Raw genomic sequence first — 21,535 nt, forward strand, 5'->3', positions numbered from 1 at the left:
ATAGTGATTGCAAGCTATCGTACTTCAAATAAGTACGGACATGTGCTCGAAATATTATGAACGATTTAATTGCTTATACAGTGACTCGCTTTCGTATTTGACGTTTCGTCTTTTTGTTTATTTCACTCTTGTACGCTTTAGTGTTTGCTCGTGCTGTCCTTTCTATTATCATTTTATTTATTTTTATTATTTATTTTTTATTATTTATTTTTATATTTTTGTTCATGTAAGTGAAATGGAATAGCTGGCGGCGTACTACTTCCAATCTTTATAGTTAGGCACCTTTTAACTCTGCCTACCTACTAAAAAATGACTCTGCGGAGTGCTTTAAAACGCACAATTCAAAATCGAGATGATCTCACCGCAGCGCTTCTTAGTTTCTCCGTGGGATCGTGGAATGCTGACTTGTTCGAGCGATCTCTGTTGAGACCTTGGCCTACTTTTTTTTAAATTATTTAAAAGTGATTTTCTTCTTCTTCTTTGTGTCATGTTCTCTCTTCTTTTCCTTCTGTCTTTGTGTAATAATAATAATAATAATAATAATAATAATAATAATAATAATAATCGGATCGCGACACGGCTGACTGATACGTATGGCGCAAGCTTCACAGGCGCGTCGCGCCAGCTATATCGCACCGCGCGACCCGCTGACAGAGACGGCGCATGCAACGCGCCGCGTTCGTCACGTGGCGGCGAGGGAAGGGGAAGCGGTGTCCCGGATAAAAGCCGGGGTCGGATGCCGCGGCTGTCGGTAGCTGCGTGTGCGGGTCGACGGCGGAAGATGCTGTCGCGACTCGTGCTGGCGCTGATGTGCGCCGCCGCCGGCGCGGCCGGCCCGAAGCCCAAGAGCGCCGACTGCGACGGTCGGCCGCTGTCGCCCGAGCTGTACAGTTTCCAGATACCCGACGTGCTCGGCACGCGAAACGTATCCCTGGACCAGTACCGGGGTCGCGTGCTGCTCGTGGTAAACGTGGCCACCTACTGAGGTCTCACCTGGTCCTACTCACAACTGAATGCACTCCAGGACAGGTTCGGGACCAGGGACTTCACCGTGCTGGGCTTCCCTTGCAACCAGTTCGGCAAGGTGAGCGCTGCAGCTGTGACGGCGCTGCTTGCGCTGATCAACGCGCGGCTCGTGGGGAAGCTGCTGGTCGTGATGACCGCGACGCCGTGGTCGCGCACTTTCGCTCGCGTAGTGATGCCGAATGTGAGAGGACGTTCTGAGGCACGCCGTTAGGGGATCGAGAATCGTGTTGCGCGTGTAGTTGATTGCGTAACAACGTCATTGGGTTGATTGAATTGTGCCGTTTGCAAGAACGGGAATAGTATGAAACAACGACGCCCACAAGGAGGAAAATGAGTGCAGACGGTAGTGTGTCCCGTCATATTCTTCCTTTGGGTCTTGCGTTGATTTTCTTTCTTTTCTTTCGTCTTTTTTTTTTTTCACAGGGTAAAAGAAGTAAAACTCACTTAACTGCGCTACTTTGTGTCAAATCTCCCATGACGACGTAGAGAGACCCACGACTTAGTTCCAGGCATTCATCAAGAAACATTTGCCCTCCAACGTTGACACTGCATCCTACGCAACTTTGGCACCTTATAACTTTCACGTTTAAAGGATTTGTAGTCGTTGCAATAAGCATCCTGATACGTCGTGGCAGCGGTTGCTACAGCTGCGAGAGAGAGAAAGAATTCAATGGAAGCTGAAGATGTCAGCCCTGCTATATGCAGGGCTTGCTACTTCATATGAGGAGTTTGAGATGACACGAAGTGGAGAAGAATACAAGAGGTGCAGAACAAAAAATAAATCCTAGAAATAAATAAACGTATCAAGCCCAGATAACTAATGCAATTGCAAAGAATGCCTGAAGACCTGATTGACGCTTTCCGTAGATCTGAATGATGTCAAATAGCTTTTGATTCTTGGCAGCCTCGAAGCATGCGGTTTGGTTGGACAAAATAAAAGAGAGAGCGAGAATAGCGTACCGGGATTTCACCAGATGCCTGATATCGATCAAAATGTAGTTTCTTACTAAAATTACAATGGGTGACTGACTATACGATTGTTCAGCTAAGCGCATGGAAATGATGGTACATGGATTTGTCCCATAGTCGTGCCTGCGACTTCAAACTTTCTTGCAATTAACTTTATGTACTGCACTTTATCTCCCTTTATCTGCCTACATTAAAGACGCAATCTAATATTTTTAGACGAACCCGCCGTGGTTGTTCAGTGGCTATGGTGTTGGGCTGCTGAGCACGAGGTCGCGGGATCGAATCTCGTCCACGGCGGCCGCATTTCGATGGAGGCGAAATGCGAAAACGCCCGTGTACTTAGATTTAGGTGCACGTTAAAGAACCCCAGGTGGTCAAAATTTCCGAAGTCCTCCACTACGGCGTGCCTCATAATCAGAAAGTGGTTTTGGCACGTAAAGCCCTAATTTATTTTTAGACGCATAAGGCAGTCAAAGTGTGCGCGCGTGCAGAATTATTGCAGTTATGACGCAATATTTTATTGAAAATGATCAAGTTGCAAAGTCGCCAAGCCGTTTCCAGTCAGAGGGACGAAGTTTAGGCAAATCCTTGTGCTGCCCACCATTTCCATGCTAGCTGAACCGCCATGTTTGCCAGCTACTGTAGACACTAGCCCCGGAGTTCCCTCTAGTAGTTTTTGTAGGACACTCTGTGGATCAAAGGCCACCCACTATGCATGGGGCCATCATATCATCAACGTTTATAGCCTCACCGTTACTTTCACCGGCAGCACAAAAAAAAAAAAAGAAAGAAAGAAAGAAACTAGGCAAGATGGTCCCGTTTGCAGATCGCCAAGCGCATGCTCATCAAAAACACTGTTACGGACGCCTTCTGGATCGGCGCTGTCGAACAGCAACAACAAAGCCTCCGTGTAGAGAAATATGTCAGCAAGTGGTACTGTACACAAGCGCTAACGCCGCGCAAAGAATGTTACCTTCCGCCAAACAACACAGCAACGTTCGTAAAAGAACGTGCGTAAAGCTCTCCAGCTACGTACTGCTGTAATATGTAATCTGCGAATGCGCTTGAAAAGAGAGCAGCACTCCCTAACCGTCTGTATGCATTATTTACTTAGCTATAGCACAAAAAGGATGACGTGAAAAACGTAGGCTTCGTCGCTTTCTGCCACGACGCAGTGCTAAATGATCGGCGACACGCAGGGAGGAATTGCCGCTTTTATAGTGCCGAAGCAACGACCGGCAGATTTCCTTTTAAATTATACACGGTGTTTTAGGTGCTGGCTTCATCAATTGCACAATAACAGCCAAAGTGCCCTATAATTAATGTTCACTTATTTTCTATTTATTTTAGCTTACGATCTTTTTAATTGAAGAATTAAACCACATACACTTGCAAATCCTTAGACCAACACTCTTTTTGATATTTACGTCCCGAAATTTGTGGCGAAATGCATTGGTGCTCCACGCACCTCTTTTCACAACGTCTTCTTTGAACACTGCGGTCAAAAACTACGTGGAACGCCAATAAGGGACGATCATATCTAAGTCGAGGCTATGTTGTCAGACTTGCTACTAAGTGGACACGTCTCGGACACTGGCCGTCTTCAATTTCGCAATTCCAGTATGTGCTGTAGTGTCATTAACTGTAAAATTAATTTGTGAACTTTCCTTGATTCGAGCGCTTACAGGCGATTATAGCACAATCTTTTTTTTTTTTTTCCAGCAAGAATTACTTTGTATAGACTCCCTTAGTGTAATATTTGGAGACTGTAGTATAGCTGGAACTACAGTATACGTACATACAATATTTGAAGCCCCTCTTCCTTGTGCAGGGTAGCCAACAAGGAATACATCTGATTATAACCTTCCTGTCTTCTCATGCATCCTTTTTCTTTTCTCTCGCGCTGTCGTCATGCTACTAGAACACCTTCCGCGATCTGAGAACTTTTGGTGAATCATGTTGCATGCAATGTCTGCGTTTTTCTTTTCTCCTTACTTTTTTTTTCCTTCTGATATTCTAACCGAAATGAGGAGCAATTAAAAGACGCTTCTAGTAGGGCGCCGTGATTGAGTTTGGCCGCCCACAAAATGCCATACTTCGTCATGACTCTTGTACCGCGCATTTCACGAGGAACCGCAGCTCAAGCTGCCGCACTTCGCGCTCCGTCGCGAGCGATGGCGCCGTATACGACTACCTATACAACCGAAGCAGCAATCTCCACGTCCGTGGCTAGCGGCCGCATGCAGCTACTAGATCGCCAGATGCGGTCTGCACCGCCGATGCACTTAATCACATGGCTAAATTTATGCCGCACTCTAGGCGCATTGTTTTGATGGTGGCGCGGCCCTGTGCACTCTCATCTCTGTTTAAACCCTTCTAGTCGGGGACGCCTTCGTGCGTAAAGGAGCGCTTTCCCGCGCGTTCTGCCACGAACAGTGGGTGTCGGCTCATGTCTGCGCGCATATACCTAATCTCATCGCGACGAGCGCTCCCAGGCCGCCCGAAACACGCGCGTTCCCACGTACGTTCTGTTGTTCCTTCTGGTTTACTAGAACGATAATTGGCATTCTTGTTTGTCAAAGCTGGAACCATAGGGCGCAAGCTTGCCTCCTCCTGCCATCCAGTCTCATCGTTATCTCACGGACACTTTTGAAGCAACTGGCCCCAGATGTCGATCAGTGAAGAACACGTGGCAAAGCATGCGCGCACTTCCCAAGTACACTTCGTGTTACTGTTTCCTCCAGCTGCGAAGACGTGGCGTGCTGGCGCGCGGAGGCGTTCCTGCATGGATGCACGTGCCCGACAGCTTGTCCACGTTTGCTAGTTTGCCAGGCGGGTTTTCTTCGACTTGACCTTCCTGCTTTCGGCCGGTGTTACGCGGGTTATGGGCGGCAGTTATCACTCCACGCAATCCGCATTGGGCAATGACGCAACAGTTGTCTGAATGGACAGGGACAGTGATCGTGGTATTGCTCCTCCCAGCTGCGTTACCGACAGTTGCAAGTGCGCACTCTTACAACTACACAAGTGTGTGGCAGAAAAAATATGAAAGGAGGTTGACAAATAGCTGAAGATTGCGCAAAGAAGAGAGGGAGAGAGAGTGCAGTAAGCACACGTGCGACCTGGTTACGGAACTCTGCGTGTTGAAGCCATCGCAAAGCTTTCCGTCACGCTATCCTCAGAGGCTACAAGGCGATGCTGAGTTTTTCAGCGCTAGCACCGAACGCGGCCGCTATCCCCTCCTGAGCAGCATTCCTTGATCTCCATTGTAGAATGTGAATATGTTTGAGTACTTTATTTTTGTTGCATAATAGTTGCATTTTACGATGCTAGTGCGATGTTTTACGTAATTAGTCCAGCTTCACGTATTTGTTCTCATATCGCAACCTAAAGCGGCCTGCGCTCAGTGGGAAAACTTTTTCTTCCATTTGATCTTGCTTTTTCGTGATGGAAGTCCGTTGTTATTCGTGCGCAACTACGTGCTATTTTTTTCCCACCACTTAACGATGGCCACTTGTAGACAGGATGAGGATGTGTGTGCGGAAGCGTTCTGCTCAAATTTATTTGCACCTTTACAAAGCATTGCAAAACGGGGCAGTATAACTCTTCCGCCCTTCATCTAACCCCTTTACTCCTCCTGGTTTATGCCGAGTGAAAAAAAAAAAGAAAGAATAAAGCAATAACACACGACGGCAACGTTATATGCTCTTGAAGTGAGGCTAGACATCTGCATAATTAACGCAAGCCCTCTGAGAGTGCATGCTGCCATCTCTCAATCCTCGCTCACGCCAACAGCAGCGGGAAGCAGCTCACGGATGCTCCTGTGACTCATTGCGCCGGTCGTAGATCACTTGTCGTGACTTCGCGGCAGCCCGCAGCATCGGAAGGGCCAGCTTTGTTTGAGAGCTGCACTCGCACCTCGTTCGGAGGTTCGTCGATGTCTTTTGTGCTTTGGACGCGGTAAGAGCTGTCGCTGACAAGCGAGGTATATACGAACGGCCACAAGCAACGGAATTCCGAAAGTTGTTTGTCGATGTAAATGGAATGATTGTGTGTTTCACTCGAGCCTTGTCGTGTCATCGATACGCACTTCTTCGTAAGCGGAAACTGATGGCGCCATTGTTTGACGTCCATCCACAGAAATGTTCGTGTTTTGAGAACCCCGTCAGCGACTCATTTGTCCGCGATGGTACGAGACATTTCGACGCGGTTTGATGCGCTGCAGTTAAGGCGAAATGGGCGGTGGAGCTCAACAGTCATTGTCGTATACCGGGCGCATTAGCAAACGTTCAAGTAATTCTTCAAAGAAAAAAAAAAGAAAAGTGATAGAGTACAGTTTAAAAGGGTTTCTTTTTCCTTTGGCAAGGAAGAGGGGGATGAGGTACATTATTCGCGCCGGTGCACATAAAAATTCTCGTAATACACATTATGTCATCAAATAACTAGCACTCAATAAACGAATTAATTATTTTAGGACACATTTGGCACTGGCATGGAAGCCCGTTTGTGCTCAAGGAATGTTCATTCGGTAGGAATCCTGACTCTAACAACCAGTTTCCAAATATTGGTCCCCGAAATCTGCCACGAAATACATTAGCGTTCGGCATAGTTCTGTACCGCTATTCGCGAGGAAAGCCTTTCTGGGAAAATAATACAAGGAATCATACATTGCGTTTCGCTCCAAGCTTGCGGACGGATGCCATTTGATCAATTCTCGTTGTGCCTGCCAAGTGGGTTTGCCTTGGACACTTGGCTGGCTTCAATCCCGCAATTACAACATTTTCCCTAAAGTAATTCACTAACTAAAAAGCGCACACCGATGAACTTAAGTGAAGTAAAGAGTTAAGTAAGTATTACGGCACATTATGCGTGCACCGGCGCGAAAAATCCGTCGCCGGAAAATCGCGTCTTTTATATCTGCTGTACTATTTTTTGCTGAAGCACATGCTACCAAGTTTAGTGCCGTTCAAAGCGAAACACAATATTTACCCAACTCACATTAAGGTAGGAATGTACTACGGTGTTCAGCGTTTGAAACGCGGTACTCGGACCGCATGGCTGAATGGATGGACGGATGCTATGAGCGTCGCCTTTGGAGCGGGACGGTGGGTTGCGCCACCAAGCTCCTGCGTTGATAATTTAATGGCATCCCCTTTGAAAAGGGGCGGCGAAAAATAGTCACCTAGCCTGCTTGATTTAACCAGGTATGCTATACATGTTCTTTATCTAGCATTTTGTATACATCTCAATGTATACATCTCTTTAACCTTTCTTTTTTCTTTACAATCTACCTTGCACCACTAGCCACGACCGTAAGAGATCTGGTCGTATTAATCTCAATCCCTGCAAGCATTCTCTGCAGCCGGCGCTTTTTGCGCCACCTGCAGTGAGCGCTGAGTGATAACTAAGGGGCCGAATTAAGTCACTATGCATCAAAAAGTGTCTCGGTTTTTATGTGATGCAAAAATGCATCAGCTCGGTGCCCCCAGCGCTCACCGGTGGCGCAGAAGATGCCGGCAGCCACGCGTTCCAGGTGTCGCGTTTCAGTCGCTGTGTGCACTGAGTCTCACTGTGCAAGGCGTTATCGTGAGCGGTGGGCGCGCAGCTTCGGCGCATGCAGCTGTATACTGCAGCTGTACCATCTGCGAGCGCGGACAGCGCGTGCGCAGAACACGCGCCTATACGCGAAGTCATGGCGACAACTTGTGGATTTAGCTGCTAATGATTTCCGTTTCGGCACCTGCGCACATCACCGAGGCCGCACGAGGACTGTAAAACGTTGACTGCCCATTGCATCGGTGCCTCCCGTCAGGCCTTAACAGACGCCGCTGCGTTCGAGTGTCGTCAGACGGACTAACGACGTCGATGTAAAAAGCGAGAGCGTGAGATAAAGAGGAAAAAAAAAAAAATAAGCGAAGACTCGTGATTCTTGCGAAGGCGACGGTTGCGCACTCGTCGTGTAAGGAAGTGACAGCCGGCCGTGCCCTTGAGTTGCAATTAGCTGTCAGCGAGGGGAGAGCCGCCTAGCTGAAGGCAGCATGCAGCTGGCCAATGCACGCCGATCGTGTCAAGATATCCGCCTCCTTGGGTGTAAGCTCGCTTTCATCTCGCAGCACAACACGTCAAGTGCGAGATACTTCTTCCGAAAAGCTACCCCGTGCACGGGTTCCGCGTGATAATAGTAGATTGCGATATATAAGCCATGTGACAGCTGTGACTTTGATTTATTTTTTTAATCCTTGCCTTTTCTCGGTCAGCGTGCGCACGCACGGAAACAGTTACGTCCAGATGTTTTTTTTTTTTTTTTGTTGTTGTTGTTGTTGTTGTTTTGCGCATGTGGCGAACCGCTTGTTGGCGGCAGGACGTTGGAGCGATTGCTTGAAGTTTCAAAGGAGATAAGAGTGTTTGTTTTACTATGGCTTCTTTTTTTTTTTTCGTTACTCTTCTCTATCGGTGCTGAGCCGCCCTGAACCATGACTCACAGATATACTATCTCGACTGTCGTTAATGCGCCATTTCGCTTCCTGGCGGGGCCGGATGAGCTGCGTCGTTAAGAAGCGCGCCACATTCGCACGCGCCGGTCGCCACGCCGACGCACGCACGCACGCACGCTTGCGAGCAGCTGACAAATCAATGTTTCTAGGACGCATGCACGTGTCCCGACTCCGGGTCCCCGCGGAGGTTCCCCTGGGTGGCTTGTTGCTCGCCCCCGTCTCAGTCTTATATAGGGAAAGCCACTTCAGTAGTGTGCAGAGGGACGAAAGTTGAAGGAGCGGTATACGGTGATCAGGAGCTTACAGTCTTACAGTCCGCTTAGGGGAAGAGTCGTTATTGAGATTCCCAAGGATGTATTCGTGATGGTTATTGCCTTTAGTTAGATGCAACTGGCACTCAACCGGTACAATAACGGAAACAGTAAAGCGGCAATGCTTCGCCAGTGCGTTTCAGCATCATTCGCGTATATAAGGAAGATACCTTTAGCTCAGAGAATTGCTGACTTCGCTCGGAGCTTTGTGCCACTAAGATTCGCAACTGGAGTTGAATATTTAATTTACAATGAGCTCAGTAGTCAGACAGCTTGCTAAAAAATATTCAGTCTGCTGAGATTCTCGAGACTTGAGCCACAACATAAGAATCACTTCCGAGACTACTGCGCAAACCCAAATCACCGGGAACTCTTTTAGGATATGAGTGAGCTGTTATCGCTGGAAACACTAGTGGATAATGATGCATGGGTCGATGCGTATTGTGATTTCTGGGACTCGATGCTCTCGGGTGCCATATCCCCTTTCCATCTAACAAGGGTAAACCGCGCCCGCACGCTGCCAACCCTAAAACCTCTGTCGGCCACCTTCGTCGACTAAGCACACGTGGCTTCATAGCGGCACGTGCTGATGTTGATGAGTAGACTTATAGTTTAGTTGGCTGGAGCATCGATCTCGCGATCAAAATGTACTGCGTTTGTTTCGCGAAACATTCAAAAGTCATGTAGTTGTGCCGCTCGCTCAGATAAGGCTGTAATAATTAATCGCCCCCCCCCCCCCCACATACCCACACGCAGGCACGCACACACGCAAGCACGCACGCACGCACACACGCACACAAAACCGAGCAATGTAGACAAAAGTTTGTATTCGAACGCCGCAGATCTTCACGGGGAGCTCTTGTTCATGATATTCGTGAACCTCATATACGGTCGCACTGTATACGCTATGGCAGTGTATGCTTTTCCATGTCACGCAACTTTTCGAAAGGAATATGTTAATAGCGAGTTTGTGAATAGAAAGTCTTTTGTCGTTTACGCATGTTCATCACGTTGATTTCCTAGGGAAGGCGCAGTGAGACATACTACTCCACGGGGGAACACGACGCATGTGCCGTTCTCCGCTCTAGGCTTCGCCTGTCTGTCACGCGACGTACAAAACCGCGACAACTCACCGCGTCAAAGTGACGTACGTGTACGCGCTAAAGATGCATTAATATGCCGAAAAAAACGCTTTTTTTTTTTTCTGAATAGCCGGAGACTGCCCCGTTCCGAAAGGAATAGAAGATGGCTGCCCGCCGGTCTCTCAGGCACTGGCTACTCGCACCTGCCGGAGAGTATGGGTTTACTTGCGTATAACAAAACTTTTTGCGTGGCGGTATAACGTTATCGAGCCGTTTCGGCGCGTATATGACATCGCTCTGCCAACTATTATTTGCTGAGGATCCGTTTTAGCGTCATTTTTAACTGTCCGTTGCACGCCGCTGCGATTGTAGACAAGCCGCAAGCTAAGTAAGGGAAAGCGGACCAATCGCAGACGACGGCACCTCTTTTTTGATCCGGTTATCTATTTTCACTGCCCTGGCTCGGCCCCATCGAAAACTTCTCCACTTGAGCGTGCTTCTCGTCTCTTGTCAGCCAATTAGATAAGAAATACCGCTCAATGTAGGCAATGTTATTCGTTTTGAAAGCCAACAAAAGTGACCTCCTATAGACGTGGAGAGTATTTGATTAGGCTGTTCAGGCAACGCTCCGGATCACCGCCCCATGCTTTCGTCGGCGGTTACGTACATTTGACGTCAGGAGATTGGAATAAAAACATGTTGGAATAGCTTTACGTTATAGGGCCTCTGTTTTTATTTCAAAGGGCCCTGTTTTATGTGCGGAGGGCGAAAATATTGGCAAATGAACTGGGTGGTTACAAAATAACGGTCCTTGCAGATTGATTTTGTACATAGATGCTTTTTTTTTTTTTTTTAGAGCGAAGCTTTAATAGCCCATTCCTGCGGCGAGCGTCGGCGGCGTAACCGAGCGAACGACCGCCGCGCAGAATGAAAGCGAACGCGGAGCGAGCGGTAGCTGAAAGAGAAACACAGCGAAGAGGAAGGTGCAGGAGGAGGGTGCAGTGGGACCATGAGGCGGAAAGCGGAGGAGGAGCGGCGGGTTTGCTCATGCGCTGAGTTGCCGGTGGCCACGGCATCCGCAGCCGCGTGGGCGATCTTATCTGCACTTCTGAGGCGGGGGGGAGGGGGGCAGGGTGCCGTGAACTAGGGAGCGCTACGCTCGTCCGCGGCGTCTGCTGCTGAGGTCAGTCCGCAGTACCAGCGTGTGTGACGGGGATCACTGCCCTGCAAGGGGCTATGGCGAGCGCCTACCAATAAGGCTCGACGTGACGCTCCCTCGGGTGTTGTCGCCGCTGACACTGGTGGCACGACTTCCACGCGACGAAGAGCCGCTCTCCTCGTTGGTGGAACGGAAGCGTAATAGTGCCGCGCAAGACGGGCTGTGCGGCGACGATGGCTACGATATGGCGCCAGAGTAGCGCGCGGCGTCTGTATGGAAAGAAAGCGCTGCGTGGGCGGAGATCTGTCTGCGGCAGCTGCTGTGAATCGCTCCCACGCGTCACCCACGCACTGCCTCTCGCGATCTCCCGATTAGCGAGTCAGACGTGCTATACTTCGCTATGTTTGGAACGTGCCGCACGAGACAGATTGTCCGCGCCAGCCAATATATCGCGAAATGAAAACACGTATAGAGCTGCGCTCAAATTTCGCATTAGGGAGAATCATAATCGCCGGTAAATGTTTTTCTTCACTCTGTGGCTTTTACTTTTTCGATGCCCTGCATGGTGCATTGCACAAAGCCTGGCGCAGAGCCGCTTCTTCTTTCCTCGCAAGTTCGGGGACGGAGAAGCTCTCAGAAGTTGTCAGCAGCGCAACGAGCGGTGGAACGAAAAATGATACGCGTAACGTTGAGAGACAGAAACGCCGCGGCAAGAATTCGGGGGCAAGCGAGTATGGCTGATCTTCTTGTTGAGAGTAAGAGAAAGTACTGGAGTTGGGTGAGTCATGTAATCAGTAGAGCAGATAACCGGTGGTCTTGTTGAGAAAACAGAACGGGGGCCAAGCAAGAGAAGCGCAGTCGAGGACGACAGAGGAAAAGGGTGCGTTGAAGAAATTTGCAAACACTGTGGGAAATTTGAGAGCACCCGAGACGACAACATAGGACAAAAAGGTTTGACTCAAGGCAGAAGTAATTGGAGATCGCCGGGTGAGTGCTTCGTCCTTCAATGGACGTAAAATTGGTCGATGACGACGACGACATCGATGATGGTGATGAAGTGCGCCACGAACTAGAAAGCAACGTTTGACAGCATGCTGGGTTCAAAGTACGTATACTCATGTATACGTCGTACATCTCGCGTCCATGTGGCTGTTCCGGCGCAAAGAAATATTTTCTGAAACGCAGACAAGCAACGCTTAAATATTCTTTACTCCTCAGTTCACCGCTTGATGACTGTATGCGATAGCAAATACGAACAAGATTCCGGCGGTAGCTTTCGCTGCGCTGGGAGTCGCTGCGTCGTGCACGGAGAAGAATAAGATTCATTTGTTGAACATCAGAAAAACTGAGAAAGTACTTCGCTCGTGGTTTTCTCTTTTGGAGGATAGCTGTAAAGATCGAAATATTTCAGCAAAATAGAAGTTACACGGATTTAGCGAAAGCCTCTTACTATAGCATTAATTTAGAGGTATTCGTACTACACTGGTGGGAATTACCAATGGCGTTCCACATAGATATTCCCGTGCCCTGCGCAGGGGAGGGGAGGCATCTTGTGTAAAATATTGTTTGGAAGACCAATGTATTTCGTACCTTACTTTGTGCAAGTATATATGTAATGTGACACTGGACTCAGAGTTTCTCCTAATGCACATGACTTCATTACTGCCTGGCTTCAACACTACAATTGAACGGCGTGCCTTAAAGTAAATAGTTTTATACTTTAAGTCAACAGTGCGATTTGTAAGATGAAGCAAGTTCCCCGTTTACGTGGTAAACCGGTCTGAGCTGTGGTATCTAACGCAGGTGATTTCTTAAAATCTGTTTGAAATCTTGAAAACTCCGGATAGAATGAGTGCTAGAACAGGAGAATGAGTCATGTCACGCCTGTACAGTGCGGAATTTTGCGCGGTACCTGTAGGTCTCGACTCTTACGTGGTCAGCTGGAAAATGGCTTTGTCTTTCAGTTTCTGCGTAAGAGAATTGCGTTTTCTCGTATATTCGAATAACAGTCCGAAGATATATAATGTCTACAGCGTGTGTGTAAGTCGTATACTATGCGCATTTTCTGACGCAATTAACTTTTAAACGTTCACTTAGTTCAGTACGGCGCTTGGCGGACGGCCTGGAAGAATGTACGCTGCACTTCCGCGCATCGTGCGTGCGCGCGTGACGTATATACGTCGCTTGTGGTAATGCTGGTGGTGCTTGTGTGACGTCTGTCTAACGTCCGCACTAGCTTCGCTGTACATTCACTTTCACAGGGTGGAATGGAGGCGAATTTTTTTCTCTCTCTCAACTTTCCCCTCTCTCGTGCTTACGCTGCAGCAAGAGCCGGGCGGTTCGGGGGAGGAGATCCTGAACGGCATCCGCTACGTGCGGCCAGGCAACAACTTCCAGCCAAATTTTCCGTTGTTCCAGAAACTGGACGTCAACGGCGAGACGCAGCACCCGCTCTTTGAGCTGCTCAAGGTCAGTGTGGAGCTCTCGATACTCACTGCGCTTAGCATGCGGGCGCGCCGAACAGGAAATTCGTGAAAATGAAGACGCAGCCCCAGCGCATTCCATTTTCCTGGAAGACGCGCAACTGTGTTACGCGTGTGCTCAGTTGTTGGCGGTGGCCCAACATGGGTAGCTCAACTGCACTCGTACGGGGTATTGAGAAAACGGAAAGATAAAAACAAAGGGTAAGGTGTGGCGGCACGGTGTTATTGCGCGCGCGCGCCCTTCAATCCTTCATTCAGTGTACATACTCGATCGTCTAGATAAGATTCAGGCTGCATTTCAGCGGGATCTCTGAACACGTAAAAAGAGACCATTCGGTTACCTGCCACATTTTATTACGCTTCCGCAGTTGGAGCGTGATATGAAAGCAGAATTTCCTGCACTGCGAACGGCAAAAGCACTATAGGCAAAAATTATGGTGCTTTCGCAGTGGTTTATAATGCCAGACTTGCGCTGTCCAGTTTGGCTGTTCACTCTAGCCAAATATAATATTGTTTAAAAATTCCAAGGCAGTTCTCAGATGTCCTTAGTGACATGGGCTCGTTTCTTGAAGGTCCATTACAATAAATTCCAATATTTAACTTCGGCTGCACGCATGGCATGCAATTGCAAGTTGTTTCTTTTAAGTAAATCTGAGATGTTCGTAGTCTTTGTGTTCGTATAAATGGTTGCGCTGTTTGTAAAAGAGCAAAAGAGCATTAAACCGAAGTCCTTGGAAATTAAGCACTCGTATTCTGACGCATATGAACGCTGTTGTCGTCACCTTTGTTTGTCACCAGACATTTAAGTTAGCATTTTTCACATCTCTTGAATGCTGGAGAACCGTTGTGGCGTGGCCTTACTTAGCGGTACACTTAATGGTGAGCGAATCCGTCTTTATCTAGAAAGCAGAATTACGTCCCCGACATCTTCCTCTGAGGTTCGCAAGCCTTTATTGAAGCGCTTTAGACATTGTCTCGGTGCTAGAAGTATCACATCAGTGTGCAATAACGTTCGACCAAAGTGATGTATATACATATTACAAGTCGCAGCGCACACCGAACGCTGTGACTTGTATTACCATGGAACACCAACTACCACCAGCTTTGACTAAGGTAAGCCGCAAAGCGTAGGAAAACGGAGGGGGAGTGGGATACGTGTGAGGGGAGCTAGTAGCGCATTTATGCTTCTGCACACAAATACGGGCATTAGAATGGAAAATAGTTCACTGTGATAGCTGCGTAATGCAAAAGCGCGGGTGAAGATACTTTGTCACTGTGTGGCATCGCACCGATCGCTTCCGGGATGCCTTCTCCTCTGAGTGACGTATCGTCAAGCGCTGCGCTTTACTGGAGCGACGGGAAAGCCTGGTCAATACGCTCGAGACTATGCGATGAGGTGTGGCATATTCCGTTCATTATATGCTCTCCCGCTAACTCAGCGCAGTGAACGCGCACTAAAAATGTGACATCTTTGAAAGTATTCGTTTGGAAACAGCCTATCCCTTTCCACTGACGACGTCCGCAGTGTATGTGCCATCTTTCTGCGTTCTGTTTACCTATGCAGAGTCACTGCCCGTCCCCGGTGTCGAAATTCCGGCCGAGAGAGCGGTTGTTCTACACGCCGCAGGACAACAATGATATTCGCTGGAACTTCGAGAAGATTCTCATCGACCGGAACGGAACTCCAGTCCGCCGGTACGAGCCTGGCTTCGTGCCTGTTAACATCACCAGCGACATCGCAGCCCTGATCAGCACTGGAAGGCTGCCTCCAATCGAGAATTAGTCATACCACGCAAAGTACACGCGGCTCTATCAGAGCGCCTACAACTTAACCGCAAAAGTGACAGTGGGAACGTTGCAACGCTTGACCTTTGTATTAGTTAATTTTTAAAAACCATGCCTATTATCTGTCTCCCCCGGTCCTCAAAACAGGCACTTGCCCTATTCTTTCGCAATAAACGTAGCTGGCCACAATTCGCGATTGTGACAGTGGAACGCATCGAGATTTCACGCGTACCAAGCGACAAGTCTTCTGAGCTCGTGTACTCTATTGACCACGGTTTTCGTCGCGCCATCTTAAGATAATTTCACTGTGACGGCGAAAAAGAAAAAGTTCTTTGTCAAAAGTTTCCGCGGACAAGAACAACGCTCGATGTTTGTAAACTGGAAACGCATGCGGCGCTTAGTTGTCAACGCACAAGAAGAAAGCTGCACCAGCAAGCTGATTTTTCAGACTGCTCCGAACTGAGATGGTGTCGAAAGTGCCAGCGTATAACCTTCAAGTAGCTTGCTAGGTTTCTCCGGCGCCCAGGTACATGGGTACTGCCAGTTCTCGCATGTATACAGCGCAATAATAGGTATGATCCGCTAACTACTCTTCTCTCTCTCCCGCCCCCCTTTATCTTTTTTCAACGTTATAGCGCGTTGTCCAACCTAGTACCCAGACCCCCTAAAGATACGAACAAAAGAAGCCGCGCTCATTTTCTTCGGCTGAATGAATATTTACGTACGTGAATGAACCGTACGTGTTGCCCCCCACGGTTCCTTCTTTCTTCCTGGTTTGTAAAGATGCGTGCTGCGCGTGGCTCCACCGTCACTTTTGAAAGGCGCACTGTTAAGAAAGCGAATACCGCCGTTGTTTGTGTCATCGTCCACCCGCCATCAATGACATCATCGCCTCGGATCACCTTCGGCTGCCAGGGAGGAAAGGAGAGCGGCCGCGCAACGCGGAGGACCGGCGCACGGCTCAAGTATGACGAGCTGCCCCTCAAGCGAAGCCGCCGGGACAGCTCTGAAGGGAGCCGCCGACGCAAGCCCCCACTTCGTGCATTCGGGGGGCGCTGCACCCGATCGACGGCGACCGGCTCGTGTGCCCGGTCCTCCTGTGGAACGTTCGACGCTCTCTCGCCCTCTCAATAAAAGGCTGGCTGTCATTGCACGAAATAAAACGCAGCGTCCGTGTTGTGACATCGGAATCCCACTTTTTCTCTTCTCTTTTTTTTTTTTTAAACCAGGAGGTCAGCGTCTTTTCCTTAGCGCCGCCGGCGTCATCCGATGGCGGTGGGATCCGCGCAGTTGCAGTTGCTTAGAGCACCTCGACGACAGCCGCAAGGATACGGAACGATGTAAAAGCGGTAACTTGTTTTACGCCACATCTTCTATTGGCGGCTTACGCGTAAAAAAAATGTATAATAGTGTGTGTGTGTGTGTGTGTGTGTGTGTGTGTGTGTGTGTGTGTGTGTGTGTGTGTGTGTGTGTGTGTGTGTGTGTGTGTGTGTGTGTGTGTGTGCGTGCGTGCGTGCGTGCGTGCGTGCGTGCGTGCGTGCGTGCGTGCGTGCGTGCGAGAGAGAGAGAGAGAGAGAGAGTGAAAATGAAGGGGAGATGCTATCCGAAGTCTAGCTGATCAAAACTTGCTGCTCTTGGGTTGCTATAGTAGCATCAGTCGAAACGGTATAACCGCTAGAGTTGAACTGCAGAACGCTCGATGTCTGTAACACTTGTTTTCGTTTGTCGCCTCTTTCGCCGTCCTTTGTCTACGTTCGCGCTGTCAGACATCGTGGATTAACCGCTAGAATGCTGTGCTTACAGCCCATAGAGTTGAATATACTTACTGCGGTGTCTCAGTCGCTTTGGCTGTCTTGCTATTGAACGCGCAGGCACTAATTCGATTCCTATCCGTGGCAGCCGCATTACTGTGCGGCGGAATGCAATACGGAACCGACGGCCAGTGCGGAGCCCTCCACAGCGGCGTCTCTCGTCACGTTTATCTTTTTATATCTATTCCGAGAATTGCGCAGACAATAACAAATGGGGCAGCCATCACTTTTAGTGCCGCAGCGAAAATTGGACAAATGTAGCACATTCAAACTTATACGGAGGGAAAATGGCTGCACATCGAAAACGCTAAGAAAAAGTGGCAAATTTTTAGAGAACAGGATGTGGTGGACAAATTTACTCGCCCTCGTACAATTAGCTGAATAAAGAAGTTAATGATGATGAATATTTAGGTTTAGACACGTATAAAAACAACTAAATGGAACTGTCATTTAACAAATGCAAGAATGCACGTTCGATCGTTGATCGAGCCTCTACATAATTTAAACAAACACTCTCGTGGTCTCTCCTTCTTTCTCGTCCTATTTTCTTGTTTTTGTTTACATATGCAACGGAGACCGCTTTAAATATAGACTGCCTCCTTGAAAAAGGTGCAGACACGTGTGGACAGCCTAAGTAATAAGCTGGAACAAATTCATGTATAGGTTATAAGATACGCAGATTATTTGAAAATCAAACAAGCACCGAAAACTACCCGTAGATGTTTCTTAAAAAGAAACACGTGCTGTACGGGTACAGCAAATATAACGCGAGATGTGTGTTTGCGTGTGTGTGTGTGGGAGGGGGGGGGGGGGAGTGGGTACGCATCATTTAAAAACTAGGAAGAAAATTATCACATATAACAGACACGACTCAAATAAACGACGTGTACAGCAGTCGGACAATGAACAACTACGTGCTAAAGTACCCAGGCATTTGAGCTTCTCCGCGCCGACGCCAAACTGCCTTTCTTTGTCCTTAGTACGCTAGCTTTCCCGGGAAGCTTAATCATGTAGCGGCTGAGTTGGCCGCGTTTTGGGGCGTAAAATTTGGGGGTAAAAGTTAAATATCCCTTAAATGTAGTGTTATACCAGGGTCCTTCAATACTGTATTGAAGGACCCTGGTTATACTTAGACTATGGTCCTAAATGTGCATAAAATGTTTTCTCAGGCAGGCAATATTAGAAGAAAGAAAGACAAAAAGAAAGAAAGATGTGTTAGAGATATACAGTGTCTGTGTTTATTTTTAGGCAATACAGATTTTTTTATAAAAGTGCTATAAGCGCAGCTAACGAGGTGTCTTTGCAGCGGAGTTCCTAGGTGAGGTGGACATACTTTGCCGCTAATAACGCAAGCTTCAAAAAACTAATTCCCAAACATTCATTAATTAAAAATTATATAAGTGCCTTAGGGGCAGTTGTTTAAATGGCGAATTTGAAGGCAGTCGCATTTTAATGCTCGCTCTTTTTTTTTTTTTGATATCTTGAATGTCCCACGTAATTCGACATATTTATTATCGAATTTCAACGCTAAATCCACGAAATATCGAAACCTAGCGCCGCGGGATCGCGGAAAAGGCTCTATCATATCAGACCGAAACGTCACGTGACGACAAGCGCGAAGAAGTTTGAAACTGAACATATCGGCATGTATCGGCCACTCGCGGCAGCTGCTGATACGGCACCCTTTGGCTGGCAAGCGTGTGCCGCTGTGTGTCGGGTCAGGATTTGTCTTGTATCCTCAACAGTGGCGCGTAACCACTATGGGGGATTTGCCAAGAAAAAGGCGGTTTTCCGTATGCTTAGAAGGGAAACTAGATTTGAATAGTGGGACGATAGAACTGTAATTTAGAAGTGTAATGAAAATATTGTTAAGATTTGCCGCGGCATGCTATCGTTCAAACTTCGCCCCACACTTCTTTATTGGGCGCTGCCGCCTGACGCTATCAGTGCCTGGATTTGGCCTTCAGTTTCGGTGGTGAATATCTAAAATTACGTGCGATTTTTTTTTATTTCTACCAAATGGGTGTAACGTAAATTGTGACGCCCAACTGCCCTCAAGATAATAATTAAAAAAAATGTATGTTAATTAGTCTTTTCAGAGCAACTTAAGCAGTGGCAGAGTATCCCCGCCTCGCCGTAAAGCTCGTATGCGAAGACAAGTGTCTCACAGTCATAGTCTATAAAAAAATAATGTCTAAAAAAAAGGAAGGGAAAAAAACCTGTATAACTCCGGGGCAATCGCATATATAGCGAGAATTTTACGACACAGTTCGTAGAATTATAGGCTTAAACTATGCAGCATTGGCACTTAAGCTCCGTAAATACGATTTAAATTAGCAAAGGTCTATTAATATTCAACTCGTGATTGCATTTCGTTTGGTGCAACTTGCCTCCAACTGTTCATAAAAGACAACTCAGAAAGAAAAAAAGCAAACGATTGCCTCGCATGCCGCACCCTATAATTTTGTTCAGAATTTAAAAATCTCGCCGGATGTACGGCGACAGCTTGCGAGCCTGCTACTCAGTCGAGAGCGTTTGCTATGGTGATCAGCGGTCTCTTTGCTTTACGACACACGCACAAGCCGTGGTAGTAAAAGCCACCGCGGGGCACGTGACCACAGTAACTACTGTAGGTTAAACGAAAGGGCCGCGTCATTCCTAGCAATCACACGCCCGCCCGCGAGGGTCGTTCAAGTCAATCCGGGACTTCTTTAAAAAAGAAATAGAAGAACAAATTTCAAAGTGTGGAAAGTGGATTTATTTTTCCACATAACCTCCAGCTATAGTTATACACTTATCCCAGCGTTTAATTAACGCCTGGAATGCTTCGGCATAGAAAGATTTATTATTACGACGAAACCATTGTAGGGCACCATTCTTCACTTCACCATCAGTGTTGAAATGATTTTCTGCAAGGAATTCCTTCAAGGACCCAAAAAAAGCAGGTTGAACTCACTTGGTGTTAAGTCAGGACTATAGGGAGGGGGGGGGGAGGGGCTAAAATCTCCCAGCCGATCGAGTTCCTGGATTGTTTGGAATGTGCGTGGAGCGGTATGCGGTCGTGCATATTGTCTTGCAAAAAGACCACACCCTTTGTGATCAAACCCGGACGTTTCTTCCGTAAACTCTTGTGCACATCACGCAGAACACGGCAGTAATACTCACTGTTGACAGTGACACCATTGTGTAAAAAATCTACGTGAATAATTCCATGTTTATCCCAGAATACACTTGCCATCACTTTACCAGCAGAAGCAACTGTTCTAAATTTCTTGGGAGGTGGTGATTCCGTATGCCTCCATTGCATCGATGCTCTTTTGGGTTCTGGGGTGAGATGGTGAACCCATGTTTCGTCACATGTCATGATGCGATTCAGAAAATCCTGGCCTTCCCTTTTATAGCGTTCCTTCAGTTCCCTACAGACTTCAACTCTTCTGTGTCTGTCAAAAGCAGAGAGCTGCTTTGGGACCCAGCGTGCACTCACTTTTCAGAACAAATTATCAGGAATTAGTGTGTTCACTGTTAATAATGACAGAGTACACACCTTTGCGATTTCACGACAAGTTATGCGATGATTGTCCGCGATCAGCTGCTCCACGCGCTGAATGTTCTCAAGAACGACTACCGTGGGCTGTGATCCAACACGACCGGGATCGTCAGTAATAGAGATGCGGCCATCTTTGAAGCGCTTACATCATTCAAATGTCTTACTGCGACTGAATGTCTCCTCGCCGTGCTGAACCTGAAGTCTTCCGTAAATTTCTGCAGGTTTTATGCCCTCGTTCACTAAAAACTTCATCAGAACATGCTGTTCCACGTAGACGTTCACACTGTTGTACGCCATTTTGAATAACAGTCTATCCAGATGGATGGATGGATGGATGGATGGATGGATGGATGGATGGATGGATGGATGGATGGATGGATGGATGGATGGATGGATGGATGGATGGATGGATGGATGGATGGATGGATGGATGGGTGTTATGAGCGTCCCCTTTGAAACTGGGCGGTGGGTTGCGCCACCAAGATCTTGCTATTATGCTGCCTAATGTCCTACCTAGGTTAAACAATAAAAAAGAGAAAAAAAAACCACCGTGAACTGCCCCACCAAAATTTTCTGATCCCCTATTTCGAGCTGTGCTTTTGTACGACTCTGTTGTTTGTCTTTTCCCTACTTTTCTTCCACCAATCCTCCAATCGCCTCTCACTAATGCCTGTTGCGGACATGTTTACTTTTCCACTGCTTTCGCTGAACCCAAGTGCTTCAAGGAGGCCAGTGGCGCCTAAATAGACCGCTGGGTAAACGTCTTCACATTCTAATAAAACATGCTCCATAGTCTCCCTAGCTTTACCGCAGCAAGCACGTGCTTCTTCTTCCGTCTTATATCTCGCTTTATAGGTGCGTGTTCTGA

General features: G+C 47.7%; 1 pseudogene; it reads left to right on the forward strand.

Annotated features, from left to right (window-relative positions):
• The first annotated feature begins 721 nt into the window (after nt 1–721).
• LOC126547456 (glutathione peroxidase-like) lies at nt 722–16,491 on the forward strand (annotated as a pseudogene).
• The last annotated feature ends 5,044 nt before the right edge of the window (nt 16,492–21,535 follow it).

Source organism: Dermacentor andersoni, chromosome 1, assembly GCF_023375885.2.
Source record: "Dermacentor andersoni chromosome 1, qqDerAnde1_hic_scaffold, whole genome shotgun sequence".
NCBI classification, from domain to species: Eukaryota; Metazoa; Arthropoda; class Arachnida; order Ixodida; family Ixodidae; genus Dermacentor; species Dermacentor andersoni.